This window comes from Schistocerca gregaria, unplaced genomic scaffold (assembly GCF_023897955.1).
Source record: "Schistocerca gregaria isolate iqSchGreg1 unplaced genomic scaffold, iqSchGreg1.2 ptg000391l, whole genome shotgun sequence".
Lineage (NCBI taxonomy): Eukaryota > Metazoa > Arthropoda > Insecta > Orthoptera > Acrididae > Schistocerca > Schistocerca gregaria.
The window spans coordinates 832,764-851,822 of record NW_026061830.1 but is presented as its reverse complement, the minus strand read 5'-3'; positions in this window follow the sequence as shown (position 1 = coordinate 851,822).

Genomic DNA, 19,059 nt, shown 5'->3' with positions numbered 1-19,059 from the left:
ATCGTTCTCCTGCGAGTAAAGTTTCGGGAATCCGACGCAAAATTGACAGTTAATTGAGACATTCCCACCATCCTGATGTCGATGCAACACAGAAATTGCGTAGCGATGCAATACATTGGTCACAAGCCGACTTATCTCCGAGGGTCTATCGCTGCCTCGTACCAGATGGACGTACTGTTTGGCAGTCAGGTTTGTTTTCTCCTCTCATAACTCACAGTTAATTCATACCGTCAGATCCTGGTATTGACGATGGAACACACAAATAGCGTCGCGATTCAATACATCGATGTCCAGCGTAACTATCTACAAGGGTCTTCTATTTGTGCCTCGGTCACCGGATGTTCGCTCTTTGTCAGTCTAGTTTTTAAATCAGACGCAAATTTGACAGTTAATTGCGACATTCACATCATCCTAACGACGATGCAACACAGAAATTGCGTCGCGATTCAATACATTGGTCACTAGCCGACTTATCTCCGAGGGTCTATCGCTGCCTCATACCACATGGACGTACTCTTTGTCAGTCAAGTTTGTTTTCTCCCTCTCATAACTCACAGTTAATTCTTACCGTGAGATTCTGGTATTGACGATGGGTCACACAAATAGCGTCGCGATTCAATAGATCGATGTCCAGCGTAACTATCTACAAGGGTCTATTGGTTCCTCGGTTACCGGATGGTCGCGTTTTGTCATCTAGTTTTCAAATCCGACGCAATACTGACAGTAATTTTATTTTCTCTCATCCTCTCAATGACGATAGAACTGCGATTGTTTTCAGAACATCGTCTACCAGCAGATTTATCTCCAAGCATATATTAATGCCTGGGTCACCACATTATCGTTGTCCTACGAGTAAAGTTTCGGGAATCCGACGCATATTTGACAGTTAATTGTGACATTCCCACCATCCTAATGCCGATGCAACACAGAAATTGCGTCGCGATTCAATACATTGGTCACTAGCCGACTTATCTCCGAGGGTCTATCGCTGCCTCATACCACATGGACGTACTCTTTGGCAGTCAAGTTTGTTTTCTCCCTCTCATAACTCACAGTTAATTCTTACCGTGAGATTCTGGTATTGACGATGGAACACACAAATAGCGTCGCGATTCAATAGATCGATGTCCAGCGTAACTATCTACAAGGGTCTATTGGTGTCTCGGTCAGGGGATGGTCGCGTTTTGTCAGTCTAGTTTACAAATCCGACGCAAAACTGGCAGTTAATTTTATTCCTCCCATACTCTCAATTACGATGGAACACACATACTGCGATGGTTTTCAGAACATCGTCTTCCAGCAGATTTATCTTTAAGCATGCCTGGGTCACCACATGATCGTTCTCCTGCGAGTAAAGTTTAGGGAATCCGACTCAAATTTGACAGTTAATTGCAACATTCCCACCATCCTAATGCTGATGCAACACAGAAATCGCGTCGCGATAGAATACATTGGTCACTAGCCGACTTATCTCCGAGGGTCTATCGCTGCCTCATACCAGATGGATGTACAATCTGGCTGTCAAGTTTCTTGTCTCCGACTCAAAACTCACATCTAAATCTTACCGTCAGATCCTGGTATCGACCATGGAACACACAAATAGCGTCGCGATTCAATACATCAATGCCTAGCGTAACTATCTACAAGGGTCTATTGGTGCCTCGGTCACCGGATGTTCGCGCTTTGTCAGTCTAGTTTTAAATCCGACGCAAATTTGAAAGTTAATTGCGACATTCCCAACACCCTTATGTCGATACAACACAGAAATTGCCTCGCGATTCAATACATTGGTCACTAGCCGACTTATCTCCGAGGGTCTATCGCTGCCTCATACCAGATGGACATACTGTTTGGCAGTCAAGTTTGTTTTCTCCCTCTCATAACTCACAGTTAATTCTTACCGTCAGATCCTGGTATTGACCATGGAACACACAAATACCGTCGCGATCTATACATCGATGTCCAGCGTAACTATCTACAAGGGTCTATTGGTGCCTCGGCCACCGGATGTTCGCTCTTTGTCAGTCTAGTTTTCAAATCCGACGCAAATTTGACAGTTAATTGCGACATTCACACCATCCTAACGACGTTGCAACACAGAAACTGCGTCGCGATTCAATACATTGGTCACTAGCCGACTTATCTCCGAGGGTCTATCGCTGCCTCATACCAGATGGACGTACTGTTTGGCACTCAAGTTTGTTTTCTCCCTCTCATAACTCACAGTTAATTCTTACCGTCAGATCCTGGTACTGACGATGGAACACACAAATAGCGTCGCGATTCAATACATCGATGTCCAGCATAACTATCTACAAGGGTCTATTGGTGTCTCGGTCACCGGATGGTCGCGTTTTTTTTTTCTAGTTTTCAAATCCGACGTAAAACTGACACTTAATTTATGTTCTCTCATCCTCTCAATGACGATGGAACACACATACTGCGATGGTTTTCAGAACATCGTCTTCCAGCAGATTTATCTCCAAGCATTTATTAGTACCTGGGTCACCACATGATCGTTGTCCTACGAGTAAAGTTTCGGGTATCCGACGCAAATTTGACAGTTAATTGCGACATTCCCACCATCCTAATGCCGATGCAACACAGAAATCGCGTCACGAGTCAATACATTGGTCATTAGCCGACTTATCTCCGAGGGTCTTTCGCTGCCTCATACCAGATGGACGTACTCTTTGGCAGTCAAGTTTGTTTTCTCTCTCTCATAACTCACAGTTAATTCTTACCGTCAGATCCTGGTATTGACGATGGAACACACAAATAGCGTCGCGATTCAATAGATCGATGTCCAGCGTAACTATCTACAAGGGTCTATTGGTGCCTCGGTCGCCGGATGGTGGCGTTTTGTCAGTCTAATTTTCAAATCCGACGCAAAACTGACAGTTAATTTATGTTCTCTCATCCTCTCAATGACGACGGAACACACATACTGCGATGGTTTTCTGAAGATCGTCTTCCATCAGATTTATCCCCAAGCATCTATTACTGCCTGGGTCACCACATGATCGTTGTCCTACGAGTAAAGTTTCGGGAATCCGACACAAATTTGACAGTTAATTGCGACATTCCCACCATCCTAATGACGATGCAAGATAGAAATTGCGTCGCGATACAATACATTGGTCACTAGCCGACTTATCTCCGAGGGTCTAACGCTGCCTCATACCAGATGGATGTACGATTTGGCTGTCAAGTTTCTTGTCTCCGACTCAAAACTCACATCTAATTCTTATCGTCAGATCCTGGTATCGACGATGGAACACACAAATAGCGTCGCGATTCAATACATCGATGTCTAGCGTAACTATCTACAAAGGTCTATTGGTGCCTCGGCCACCGGATGTTCGCTCTTTGTCAGTCTAGTTTTCAAATCGGACGCAAATTTGACAGTGAATTGCGACATTCACACCATCCTAACGACGTTGCAACACAGAAATTACGTCGCGATTCAATACATTGGTCACTAGCCGACTTATCTCCGAGGGTCTATCGCTGCCTCATACCAGATGGACGTACTCTTTGGCAGTCAAGTTTTTTTTCTCCCTCTCATAACTCACAGTTAATTCTTACCGTCAGATCCTGGTATTGACGATGGAACACACAAATAGCGTCGCGATTCAATAGATCGATGTCCAGCGTAACTATCTACAAGGGTCTATTGGTGCCTCGGTCACCGGATGGTCGCGTTTTGTCAGTCTAGTTTACAAATCCGACGCAAGATTGGCAGTTAATTTTATTCCTCCCATACTCTCAATTACGATGGAACACACATACTGCGATGGTTTTCAGAACATCGTCTTCCAGCAGATTTATATCCAAGCATGCCTGGGTCACCACATGATCGTTCTCCTGCGAGTAAAGTTTCGGGAATCCGACGCAAAATTGACAGTTAATTGAGACATTCCCACCATCCTGATGTCGATGCAACACAGAAATTGCGTAGCGATGCAATACATTGGTCACAAGCCGACTTATCTCCGAGGGTCTATCGCTGCCTCGTACCAGATGGACGTACTGTTTGGCAGTCAGGTTTGTTTTCTCCTCTCATAACTCACAGTTAATTCATACCGTCAGATCCTGGTATTGACGATGGAACACACAAATAGCGTCGCGATTCAATACATCGATGTCCAGCGTAACTATCTACAAGGGTCTTCTATTTGTGCCTCGGTCACCGGATGTTCGCTCTTTGTCAGTCTAGTTTTTAAATCAGACGCAAATTTGACAGTTAATTGCGACATTCACATCATCCTAACGACGATGCAACACAGAAATTGCGTCGCGATTCAATACATTGGTCACTAGCCGACTTATCTCCGAGGGTCTATCGCTGCCTCATACCACATGGACGTACTCTTTGTCAGTCAAGTTTGTTTTCTCCCTCTCATAACTCACAGTTAATTCTTACCGTGAGATTCTGGTATTGACGATGGGTCACACAAATAGCGTCGCGATTCAATAGATCGATGTCCAGCGTAACTATCTACAAGGGTCTATTGGTTCCTCGGTTACCGGATGGTCGCGTTTTGTCATCTAGTTTTCAAATCCGACGCAATACTGACAGTAATTTTATTTTCTCTCATCCTCTCAATGACGATAGAACTGCGATTGTTTTCAGAACATCGTCTACCAGCAGATTTATCTCCAAGCATATATTAATGCCTGGGTCACCACATTATCGTTGTCCTACGAGTAAAGTTTCGGGAATCCGACGCATATTTGACAGTTAATTGTGACATTCCCACCATCCTAATGCCGATGCAACACAGAAATTGCGTCGCGATTCAATACATTGGTCACTAGCCGACTTATCTCCGAGGGTCTATCGCTGCCTCATACCACATGGACGTACTCTTTGGCAGTCAAGTTTGTTTTCTCCCTCTCATAACTCACAGTTAATTCTTACCGTGAGATTCTGGTATTGACGATGGAACACACAAATAGCGTCGCGATTCAATAGATCGATGTCCAGCGTAACTATCTACAAGGGTCTATTGGTTCCTCGGTTACCGGATGGTCGCGTTTTGTCATCTAGATTTCAAATCCGACGCAATACTGACAGTTAATTTTACTTTCTCTCATCCTCTCAATGACGATAGAACTGCGATGGTTTTCAGAACATTGTCTTTCAGCATATTTATCTCCAAGCATCTATTACTGCCTTGGTCACCACATGATCGTTGTCTTACGAGTAAAGTTTCGGGAACCCGACGCAAATTTGACAGTTAATTGAGACATTCCCACCATCCTAATGACGATGCAACACAGAAATTGCGTCGCGATTCAATACATTGGTCACTAGCCGACGTATCTCCGAGGTTCTATCGCTGTCTCATACCAGATGGACATACTGTTTGGCAGTCAAGTTTGTTTTCTCCCTCTCATAACTCACAGTTAATTCTTACCGTCAGATCACGGTATTGACCATGGAATACACAAATAGCGTCGCGATTCAATACATCAATGCCTAGCGTAACTATCTACAAGGGTCTATTGGTTCCTCGGTCACCGGATGTTCGCGCTTTGTCACTCTAGTTTTCAAATCCGACGCAAATTTGACAGTTATTTGCGACATTCACACCAACCTAACGACGTTGCAACACAGAAATTGCGTCGCGATTCAATACATTGGTTACTAGCCTACCTATCTCCGAGGGTCTATCGCTGCCTCATACCAGATGGACGTACTCTTTGGCAGTCAAGTTTGTTTTCTCTCTCTCATAACTCACAGTTAATTCTTACCGTCAGATCCTGGTATTGACGATGGAACACACAAATAGCGTCGCGATTCAATAGATCGATGTCCAGCGTAACTATCTACAAGGGTCTATTGGTGCCTCGGTCACCGGATGGTGGCGTTTTGTCAGTTAATTTTCAAATCCGACGCAAAACTGACAGTTAATTTATGTTCTCTCATCCTCTCAATGACGACGGAACACACATACTGCGATGGTTTTCAGAAGATCGTCTTCCATCAGATTTATCTCCAAGCATCTATTACTGCCTGGGTCACCACATGATCGTTGTCCTACGAGTAAAGTTTCGGGAATCCGACACAAATTTGACAGTTAATTGCGACATTCCCACCATCCTAATGACGATGCAAGACAGAAATTGCGTCGCGATACAATACATTGGTCACTAGCCGACTTATCTCCGAGGGTCTAACGCTGCCTCATACCAGATGGATGTACGATTTGGCTGTCAAGTTTCTTGTCTCCGCCTCAAAACTCACAGCTAATTCTTATCGTCAGATCCTGGTATCGACGATGGAACACACAAATAGCGTCGCGATTCAATACATCGATGTCTAGCGTAACTATATACAAGGGTCTATTGGTGCCTCGGCCACCGGATGTTCGCTCTTTGTCAGTCTAGTTTTCAAATCGGACGTAAATTTGACAGTTAATTGCGACATTCACACCATCCTAACGACGTTGCAACACAGAAATTGCGTCGCGATTCAATACATTGGTCACTAGCCGACTTATCTCCGAGGGTCTATCGCTGCCTCATACCAGATGGACGTACTCTTTGGCAGTCAAGTTTTTTTTCTCCCTCTCATAACTCACAGTTAATTCTTACCGTCAGATCCTGGTATTGACGATGGAACACACAAATAGCGTCGCGATTCAATAGATCGATGTCCAGCGTAACTATCTACAAGGGTCTATTGGTGCCTCGGTCACTGGATGGTCGCGTTTTGTCAGTCTAGTTTACAAATCCGACGCAAGATTGGCAGTTAATTTTATTCCTCCCATACTCTCAATTACGTTGGAACACACATACTGCGATGGTTTTGAGAACATCGTCTTCCAGCAGATTTATATCCAAGCATGCCTGGGTCACCACATGATCGTTCTCCTGCGAGTAAAGTTTCGGGAATCCGACGCAAAATTGACAGTTAATTGAGACATTCCCACCATCCTAATGTCGATGCAACACAGAAATTGCGTAGCGATGCAATACATTGGTCACAAGCCGACTTATCTCCGAGGGTCTATCGCTGCCTCGTACCAGATGGACGTACTGTTTGGCAGTCAAGTTTGTTTTCTCCCTCTCATAACTCACAGTTAATTCATACCGTCAGATCCTGGTATTGACGATGGAACACACAAATAGCGTCGCGATTCAATACATCGATGTCCAGCGTAACTATCTACAAGGGTCTTCTCTTTGTGCCTCGGTCACCGGATGTTCGCTCTTTTCAGTCTAGTTTTTAAATCAGACGCAAATTTGACAGTTAATTGCGACATTCACATCATCCTAACGACGATGCATCACAGAAATTGCGTCGCGATTCAATACATTGGTCACTAGCCGACTTATCTCCGAGGGTCTATCGCTGCCTCATACCACATGGACGTACTCTTTGTCAGTCAAGTTTGTTTTCTCCCTCTCATAACTCACAGTTAATTCTTACAGTGAGATTCTGGTATTGACGATGGAACACACAAATAGCGTCGCGATTCAATAGATCGATGTCCAGCGAAACTATCTACAAGGGTCTATTGGTTCCTCGGTTACCGGATGGTCGCGTTTTGTCATCTAGTTTTCAAATCCGACGCAATACTGACAGTTAATTTTATTTTCTCTCATCCTCTCAATGACGATAGAACTGCGATTGTTTTCAGAACATCGTCTACCAGCAGATTTATCCCCTAGCATCTATTAATGCCTGGGTCACCACATTATCGTTGTCCTACGAGTAAAGTTTCGGGAATCCGACGCATATTTGACAGTTAATTGCGACATTCCCACCATCCTAATGCCGATGCAACACAGAAATTGCGTCGCGATTCAATACATTGGTCACTAGCCGACATATCTCCGAGGGTCTATCGCTGCCTCATACCAGATGGACATACTGTTTGGCAGTCAAGTTTGTTTTCTCCCTCTCATAACTCACAGTTAATTCTTACCGTCAGATCACGGTATTGACCATGGAATACACAAATACCGTCGCGATCTATACATCGATGTCCAGCGTAACTATCTACAAGGGTCTATTGGTGTCTCGATCACCGGATGGTCGCGTTTTGTCAGTCTAGTTTACAAATCCGACACAAAACTGGCAGTTAATTTTATTCCCCCCATACTCTCAATTACGATGGAACACACATACGGCGATGGTTTTCAGAACATCGTCTTCCATCAGATTTATCTTTAAGCATGCCTGGGTCACCACATGATCGTTCTCCTGCGAGTAAAGTTTCGGGAATCCGACGCAAATTTGACAGTTAATTGCGACATTCCCACCATCCTAATGCCGATGCAACACAGAAATCGCGTCGCGATTGAATACATTGGTCACTAGCCGACTTATCTCCGAGGGTCTATCGCTGCCTCATACGAGATGGATGTACAATTTGGCTGTCAAGTTTCTTGTCTCCGACTCAAAACTCACAGCTAAATCTTACCGTCAGATCCTGGTATCGACCATGGAACACACAAATAGCGTCGCGATTCAATACATCGATGTCTAGCGTAACTATTTACTATCGGTGCCTCGGTCACCGGATGTTCACGCTTTGTCAGTCTAGTTTCATATCCGACGCAAATTTGACAGTTAATTGCGACATTCACACCATCCTAACGACGTTGCAACACAGAAATTGCGTCGCGATTCAATACATTGGTTACTCGCCTACCTATCTCGGAGGGTCTATCGCTGCCTCATACCAGATGGACGTACTGTTTGGCAGTCAAGTTTGTTTTCTCCCTCTCATAACTCACAGTTAATTCTTACCGTCAGATCCTGGTATTGACGATGAAACACACAAATAGCGTCGCGATTCAATACATCGATGTCCAGCGTAACTATCTACAAGGGTCTATTGGTGCCTCGGCCGCAGGATGTTCGCTCTTTGTCAGTCTAGTTTTCAAATCCGACGCAAATTTGACAGTTAATTGCGACATTCCCACCATCCTAATGACGATGCAAGACAGAAATTGCGTCGCGATACAATACATTGGTCACTAGCCGACTTATCTCCGAGGGTCTAACGCTGCCTCATACCAGATGGATGTACAATTTGGCTGTCAAGTTTCTTGTCTCCGACTCAAAACTCACAGCTAATTCTTACCGTCAGATCCTGGTATCGACGAAGGAACACACAAATACCGTCGCGATTCAATACATCGATGTCTAGCGTAACTATCTACAAGGGTCTATTGGTGCCTCGGCCACAGGATGTTCGCTCTTTGTCAGTCTAGTTTTCAAATCCGACGCAAATTTGACAGTTAATTGCGACATTCACACCATCCTAACGACGTTGCAACACAGAAATTGCGTCGCGATTCAATACATTGGTCACTAGCCGACTTATCTCCGAGGGTCTATCGCTGCCTCATACCAGATGGACGTACTGTTTGGCAGTCAAGTTTCTTTTCTCCCTCTCATAACTCACAGTTAATTCTTACCGTCAGATCCTGGTATTGACGATGGAACACACAAATAGCGTCGCGATTCAATACATCGATGTCCAGCGTAACTATCTACAAGGGTCTATTGGTGTCTCGATCACCGGATGGTCGCGTTTTGTCAGTCTAGTTTACAAATCCGACGCAAAACTGGCAGTTAATTTTATTCCTCCCATACTCTCAATTACGATGGAACACACATACGGCGATGGTTTTCAGAACATCGTCTTCCATCAGATTTATCTTTAAGCATGCCTGCGTCACCACATGATCGTTCTCCTGCGAGTAAAGTTTCGGGAATCCGACGCAAATTTGACAGTTAATTGCGACATTCCCACCATCCTAATGCCGATGCAACACAGAAATCGCGTCGCGATTAAATACATTGGTCACTAGCCGACTTATCTCCGAGGGTCTATCGCTGCCTCATACGAGATGGATGTACAATTTGGCTGTCAAGTTTCTTGTCTCCGACTCAAAACTCACAGCTAAATCTTACCGTCAGATCCTGGTATCGACCATGGAACACACAAATAGCGTCGCGATTCAATACATCAATGCCTAGCGTAACTATCTACAAGGGTCTATTGGTTCCTCGGTCACCGGATGTTCGCGCTTTGTCACTCTAGTTTTCAAATCCGACTCAAATTTGACAGTTAATTGCGACATTCATACCATCCTAACGACGTTGCAACACAGAAATTGCGTCGCGATTCAATACATTGGTTACTAGCCTACCTATCTCCTAGGGTCTATCGCTGCCTCATACCAGATGGACGTACTCTTTGGCAGTCAAGTTTGTTTTCTCCCTCTCATAAGTCACAGTTAATTCTTACCGTCAGATCCTTGTATCGACCATGGAACACACAAATAGCGTCGCGATTCAATAGATCGATGTCTAGCGTAACTATTTACTATTGGTGCCTCGGTCACCGGATGGTCACGCTTTGTCAGTCTAGTTTCATATCCGACGCAAATTTGACAGTTAATTGCGACATTCACACCATCCTAACGACGTTGCAACACAGAAATTGCGTCGCGATTCAATACATTGGTTACTCGCCTACCTATCTCGGAGGGTCTATCGCTGCCTCATACCAGATGGACGTACTGTTTGGCAGTCAAGTTTGTTTTCTCCCTCTCATAACTCACAGTTAATTCTTACCGTCAGATCCTGGTATTGACGATGAAACACACAAATAGCGTCGCGATTCAATACATCGATGTCCAGCGTAACTATCTACAAGGGTCTATTGGTGCCTCGGCCGCAGGATGTTCGCTCTTTGTCAGTCTAGTTTTCAAATCCGACGCAAATTTGACAGTTAATTGCGACATTCCCACCATCCTAATGACGATGCAAGACAGAAATTGCGTCGCGATACAATACATTGGTAACTAGCCGACTTATCTCCGAAGGTCTAACGCTGCCTCATACCAGATGGATGTACAATTTGGCTGTCAAGTTTCTTGTCTCCGACTCAAAACTCACAGCTAATTCTTACCGTCAGATCCTGGTATCGACGAAGGAACACACAAATACCGTCGCGATTCAATACATCGATGTCTAGCGTAACTATCTACAAGGGTCTATTGGTGCCTCGGCCACAGGATGTTCGCTCTTTGTCAGTCTAGTTTTCAAATCCGACGCAAATTTGACAGTTAATTGCGACATTCACACCATCCTAACGACGTTGCAACACAGAAATTGCGTCGCGATTCAATACATTGGTCACTAGCCGACTTATCTCCGAGGGTCTATCGCTGCCTCATACCAGATGGACGTACTGTTTGGCAGTCAAGTTTTTTTCTCCCTCTCATAACTCACAGTTAATTCTTACCGTCAGATCCTGGTATCGACCATGGAACACACAAATAGCGTCGCGATTCAATACATCAATGCCTAGCGTAACTATCTACAAGGGTCTATTGGTTCCTCGGTCACCGGATGTTCGCGCTTTGTCACTCTAGTTTTCAAATCCGACTCAAATTTGACAGTTAATTGCGACATTCCCACCATCCTAATGCCGATGCAACACAGAAATCGCGTCGCGATTGAATACATTGGTCACTAGCCGACTTATCTCCGAGGGTCTATCGCTGCCTCATACCTGATGGACGTACTGTTTGGCAGTCAAGTTTGTTTTGTCCCTCTCATAACTCACAGTTAAATCTTACCGTCAGATCCTGGTATTGACGATGGAACACACAAATAGCGTCGCGATTCAATATATCGATGTCCAGGGTAGCTATCTACAAGGGTCTATTTGTGCCGCGGTCACCTGATGGCCGCGTTTTGTCATCTAGTTTTCAAATCCGACGCAAAGCAGACAGTTAATTTATGTTCTCTCATCCTCTCAATGACGACGGAACACACATACTGCGATGGTTTTCAGTACATTGTCTTTCAGCATATTTATCTCCAAGCATCTATTACTGCCTGGGTCACCACATGATCGTTGTCCTACGTGTAAAGTTTCGGGAATCCGACTCAAATTTGACAGTTAATTGCGACATTCCCACCATCCTAATGACGATGCAAGACAGAAATTGCGTCGCGATACAATACATTGCTCACTAGCCGACTTATCTCCGAGGGTCTAACGCTGCCTCATACCAGATGGATGTACAATTTGGCTGTCAAGTTGCTTGTCTCCGACTCAAAACTCACATCTAAATCTTACCGTCAGATCCTGGTATCGACGAAGGAACACGCAAATAGCTTCGCCATTCAATACATCGATGTCTAGCGTAACTATCTACAAGGGTCTATTGGTGCCTCGGCCACCGAATGTTCGCTCTTTGTCAGTCTAGTTTTCAAATCCGACGCAAATTTGACAGTTAATTGCGACATTCACACCATCCTAACGACGTTGCAACACAGAAATTGCGTCGACATTCAATACATTGGTCACTAGCCGACTTATCTCCGAGGGTCTATCGCTGCCTCATACCAGATGGACGTACTCTTTGGGCAGTCAAGTTTGTTTTGTCCATCTCATAACTCACAGTTAATTCTTACCGTCAGATCCTGGTATTGACGATGGAACACACAAATAGCGTCGCGATTCAATATATCGATGTCCAGGGTAGTTATCTACAAGGGTCTATTTGTGCCTCGGTCACCTGATGGTTGCGTTTTGTCATCTAGTTTTCAAATCCGACGCAATACTGACAGTTAATTTATGTTCTCTCATCCTCTCAATGACGACGGAACACACATACTGCGATGGTTTTCAGATCATCGTATACCAGCAGATTTATCTCCAAGCATCTATTACTGCCTGGGTCACCACATAATCGTTGTCCTAGGTGTAAAGTTTCGGGAATCCGACGCAAATTTGACAGTTAATTGCGACATTCCCACCATCCTAATGCCGATGCAACACAGAAATCGCGTCGCGATTCAATACATTAGTCACTAGCCGACTTATCTCCGTGGGTCTATCGCTGCCTCATACCAGATGGACGTACTCTTTGGCAGTCAAGTTTCTTTTCTCCCTCTCATAACTCACAGTTAAGTCTTACCGTCATATCCTGGTATTGACGATGGAACACACAAATAGCGTCGCGATTCAATAGATCGATGTCCAGCGTAACTATCTACAAGGGTCTATTGGTGCCTCGGTCACCGGATGGTCGCGTTTTGTCAGTCTAGTTTACAAATCCGACGCAAGATTGGCAGTTAATTTTATTCCTCCCATACTCTCAATTACGATGGAACACACATACTGCGATGGTTTACAGAACATCGTCTTCCAGATGATTTATCTTTAAGCATGCCTGGGTCACCACATGATCGTTCTCCTGCGAGTAAAGTTTCGGGAATCCGACGCAAATTTGACAGTTAATTGCGACATTCCCACCATCCTAATGCCGATGCAACACAGAAATCGCGTCGCGATTGAATACATTGGTCACTAGCCGACTTATCTCCGAGGGTCTATCGCTGCCTCATACCAGATGGACGTACTGTTTGGCAGTCAAGTTTGTTTTGTCCCTCTCATAACTCACAGTTAAATCTTACCGTCAGATCCTGGTATTGACGATGGAACACACAAATAGCGTCGCGATTCAATATATCGATGTCCAGGGTAGCTATCTACAAGGGTCTATTTGTGCCGCGGTCACCTGATGGTCGCGTTTTGTCATCTAGTTTTCAAATCCGACGCAAAGCAGACAGTTAATTTATGTTCTCTCATCCTCTCAATGACGACGGAACACACATACTGCGATGGTTTCCAGTACATTGTCTTTCAGCATATTTATCTCCAAGCATCTATTACTGCCTGGGTCACCACATGATCGTTGTCCTACGTGTAAAGTTTCGGGAATCCGACTCAAATTTGACAGTTAATTGCGACATTCCCACCATCCTAATGACGATGCAAGACAGAAATTGCGTCGCGATACAATACATTGCTCACTAGCCGACTTATCTCCGAGGGTCTAACGCTGCCTCATACCAGATGGATGTACAATTTGGCTGTCAAGTTGCTTGTCTCCGACTCAAAACTCACATCTAAATCCTACCGTCAGATCCTGGTATCGACGAAGGAACACGCAAATAGCTTCGCCATTCAATACATCGATGTCTAGCGTAACTATCTACAAGGGTCTATTGGTGTCTCGATCACCGGATGGTCGCGTTTTGTCAGTCTAGTTTACAAATCCGACGCAAAACTGGCAGTTAATTTTATTCCTCCCATACGCTCAATTACGATGGAACACACATACGGCGATGGTTTTCAGAACATCGTCTTCCATCAGATTTATCTTTAAGCATGCCTGCGTCACCACATGATCGTTCTCCTGCGAGTAAAGTTTCGGGAATCCGACGCAAATTTGACAGTTAATTGCGACATTCCCACCATCCTAATGCCGATGCAACACAGAAATCGCGTCGCGATTGAATACATTGGTCACTAGCCGACTTATCTCCGAGGGTCTATCGCTGCCTCATACGAGATGGATGTACAATTTGGCTGTCAAGTTTCTTGTCTCCGACTCAAAACTCACAGCTAAATCTTACCGTCAGATCCTGGTATCGACCATGGAACACACAAATAGCGTCGCGATTCAATACATCAATGCCTAGCGTATTTATCTACAAGGGTCTATTGGTTCCTCGGTCACCGGATGTTCGCGCTTTGTCACTCTAGTTTTCAAATCCGACTCAAATTTGACAGCTAATTGCGACATTCCCACCATCCTAATGCCGATGCAACACAGAAATCGCGTCGCGATTGAATACATTGGTCACTAGCCGACTTATCTCCGAGGGTCTATCGCTGCCTCATACCAGATGGACGTACTGTTTGGCAGTCAAGTTTGTTTTGTCCCTCTCATAACTCACAGTTAAATCTTACCGTCAGATCCTGGTATTGACGATGGAACACACAAATAGCGTCGCGATTCAATATATCGATGTCCAGGGTAGCTATCTACAAGGGTCTATTTGTGCCGCGGTCACCTGATGGTCGCGTTTTGTCATCTAGTTTTCAAATCCGACGCAAAGCAGACAGTTAATTTATGTTCTCTCATCCTCTCAATGACGACGGAACACACATACTGCGATGGTTTTCAGTACATTGTCTTTCAGCATATTTATCTCCAAGCATCTATTACTGCCTGGGTCACCACATGATCGTTGTCCTACGTGTAAAGTTTCGGGAATCCGACTCAAATTTGACAGTTAATTGCGACATTCCCACCATCCTAATGACGATGCAAGACAGAAATTGCGTCGCGATACAATACATTGCTCAGTAGCCGACTTATCTCCGAGGGTCTAACGCTGCCTCATACCAGATGGATGTACAATTTGGCTGTCAAGTTGCTTGTCTCCGACTCAAAACTCACATCTAAATCTTACCGTCAGATCCTGGTATCGACGAAGGAACACGCAAATAGCTTCGCCATTCAATACATCGATGTCCAGCGTAACTATCTACAAGGGTCTATTGGTGCCTCGGCCACCGAATGTTCGCTCTTTGTCAGTCTAGTTTTCAAATCCGACGCAAATTTGACAGTTAATTGCGACATTCACACCATCCTAACGACGTTGCAACACAGAAATTGCGTCGACATTCAATACATTGGTCACTAGCCGACTTATCTCCGAGGGTCTATCGCTGCCTCATACCAGATGGACGTACTCTTGGGCAGTCAAGTTTGTTTTGTCCATCTCATAACTCACAGTTAATTCTTACCGTCAGATCCTGGTATTGACGATGGAACACACAAATAGCGTCGCGATTCAATATATCGATGTCCAGGGTAGCTACCTACAAGGGTCTATTTGTGCCTCGGTCACCTGATGGTTGCGTTTTGTCATCTAGTTTTCAAATCCGACGCAATACTGACAGTTAATTTATGTTCTCTCATCCTCTCAATGACGACGGAACACACATACTGCGATGGTTTTCAGATCATCGTATACCAGCAGATTTATCTCCAAGCATCTATTACTGCCTGGGTCACCACATAATCGTTGTCCTAGGTGTAAAGTTTCGGGAATCCGACGCAAATTTGACAGTTAATTGCGACATTCCCACCATCCTAATGCCGATGCAACACAGAAATCGCGTCGCGATTCAATACATTAGTCACTAGCCGACTTATCTCCGTGGGTCTATCGCTGCCTCATACCAGATGGACGTACTCTTTGGCAGTCAAGTTTCTTTTCTCCCTCTCATAACTCACAGTTAAGTCTTACCGTCATATCCTGGTATTGACGATGGAACACACAAATAGCGTCGCGATTCAATAGATCGATGTCCAGCGTAACTATCTACAAGGGTCTATTGGTGCCTCGGTCACCGGATGGTCGCGTTTTGTCAGTCTAGTTTACAAATCCGACGCAAGATTGGCAGTTAATTTTATTCCTCCCATACTCTCAATTACGATGGAACACACATACTGCGATGGTTTACAGAACATCGTCTTCCAGATGATTTATCTTTAAGCATGCCTGGGTCACCACATGATCGTTCTCCTGCGAGTAAAGTTTCGGGAATCCGACGCAAATTTGACAGTTAATTGCGACATTCCCACCATCCTAATGCCGATGCAACACAGAAATCGCGTCGCGATTGAATACATTGGTCACTAGCCGACTTATCTCCGAGGGTCTATCGCTGCCTCATACCAGATGGACGTACTGTTTGGCAGTCAAGTTTGTTTTGTCCCTCTCATAACTCACAGTTACATCTTACCGTCAGATCCTGGTATTGACGATGGAACACACAAATAGCGTCGCGATTCAATATATCGATGTCCAGGGTAGCTATCTACAAGGGTCTATTTGTGCCGCGGTCACCTGATGGTCGCGTTTTGTCATCTAGTTTTCAAATCCGACGCAAAGCAGACAGTTAATTTATGTTCTCTCATCCTCTCAATGACGACGGAACACACATACTGCGATGGTTTTCAGTACATTGTCTTTCAGCATATTTATCTCCAAGCATCTATTACTGCCTGGGTCACCACATGATCGTTGTCCTAAATGTAAAGTTTCGGGAATCCGACTCAAATTTGACAGTTAATTGCGACATTCCCACCATCCTAATGACGATGCAAGACAGAAATTGCGTCGCGATACAATACATTGCTCACTAGCCGACTTATCTCCGAGGGTCTAACGCTGCCTCATACCAGATGGATGTACAATTTGGCTGTCAAGTTGCTTGTCTCCGACTCAAAACTCACATCTAAATCTTACCGTCAGATCCTGGTATCGACGAAGGAACACGCAAATAGCTTCGCCATTCAATACATCGATGTCTAGCGTAACTATCTACAAGGGTCTATTGGTGCCTCGGCCACCGAATGTTCGCTCTTTGTCAGTCTAGTTTTCAAATCCGACGCAAATTTGACAGTTAATTGCGACATTCCCACCATCCTAATGCCGATGCAACACAGAAATCGCGTCGCGATTCAATACATTAGTCACTAGCCGACTTATCTCCGTGGGTCTATCGCTGCCTCATACCAGATGGACGTACTCTTTGGCAGTCAAGTTTCTTTTCTCCCTCTCATAACTCACAGTTAAGTCTTACCGTCATATCCTGGTATTGACGATGGAACACACAAATAGCGTCGCGATTCAATAGATCGATGTCCAGCGTAACTATCTACAAGGGTCTATTGGTGCCTCGGTCACCGGATGGTCGCGTTTTGTCAGTCTAGTTTACAAATCCGACGCAAAATTGGCAGTTAATTTTATTCCTCCCATACTCTCAATTACGACGGAACACACATACTGCGATGGTTTACAGAACATCGTCTTCCAGATGATTTATCTTTAAGCATGCCTGGGTCACCACATGATCGTTCTCCTGCGAGTAAAGTTTCGGGAATCCGACGCAAATTTGACAGTTAATTGCGACATTCCCACCATCCTAATGCCGATGCAACACAGAAATCGCGTCGCGATTGAATACATTGGTCACTAGCCGACTTATCTCCGAGGGTCTATCGCTGCCTCATACCAGATGGACGTACTGTTTGGCAGTCAAGTTTGTTTTGTCCCTCTCATAACTCACAGTTAAATCTTACCGTCAGATCCTGGTATTGACGATGGAACACACAAATAGCGTCGCGATTCAATATATCGATGTCCAGGGTAGCTATCTACAAGGGTCTATTTGTGCCGCGGTCACCTGATGGTCGCGTTTTGTCATCTAGTTTTCAAATCCGACGCAAAGCAGACAGTTAATTTATGTTCTCTCATCCTCTCAATGACGACGGAACACACATACTGCGATGGTTTTCAGTACATTGTCTTTCAGCATATTTATCTCCAAGCATCTATTACTGCCTGGGTCACCACATGATCGTTGTCCTACGTGTAAAGATTCGGGAATCCGACTCAAATTTGACAGTTAATTGCGACATTCCCACCATCCTAATGACGATGCAAGACAGAAATTGCGTCGCGATACAATACATTGCTCACTAGCCGACTTATCTCCGAGGGTCTAACGCTGCCTCATACCAGATGGATGTACAATTTGGCTGTCAAGTTGCTTGTCTCCGACTCAAAACTCACATCTAAATCTTACCGTCAGATCCTGGTATCGACGAAGGAACACGCAAATAGCTTCGCCATTCAATACATCGATGTCTAGCGTAACTATCTACAAGGGTCTATTGGTGCCTCGGCCACCGAATGTTCGCTCTTTGTCAGTCTAGTTTTCAAATCCGACGCAAATTTGACAGTTAATTGCGACATTCACACCATCCTAACGACGTTGCAACACAGAAATTGCGTCGACATTCAATACATTGGTCACTAGCCGACTTATCTCCGAGGGTCTATCGCTGCCTCATACCAGATGGACGTACTCTTTGGGCAGTCAAGTTTGTTTTGTCCATCTCATAACTCACAGTTAATTCTTACCGTCAGATCCTGGTATTGACGATGGAACACACAAATAGCGTCGCGATTCAATATATCGATGTCCAGGGTAGTTATCTACAAGGGTCTATTTGTGCCTCGGTCACCTGATGGTTGCGTTTTGTCATCTAGTTTTCAAATCCGACGCAATACTGACAGTTAATTTATGTTCTCTCATCCTCTCAATGACGACGGAACACACATACTGCGATGGTTTTCAG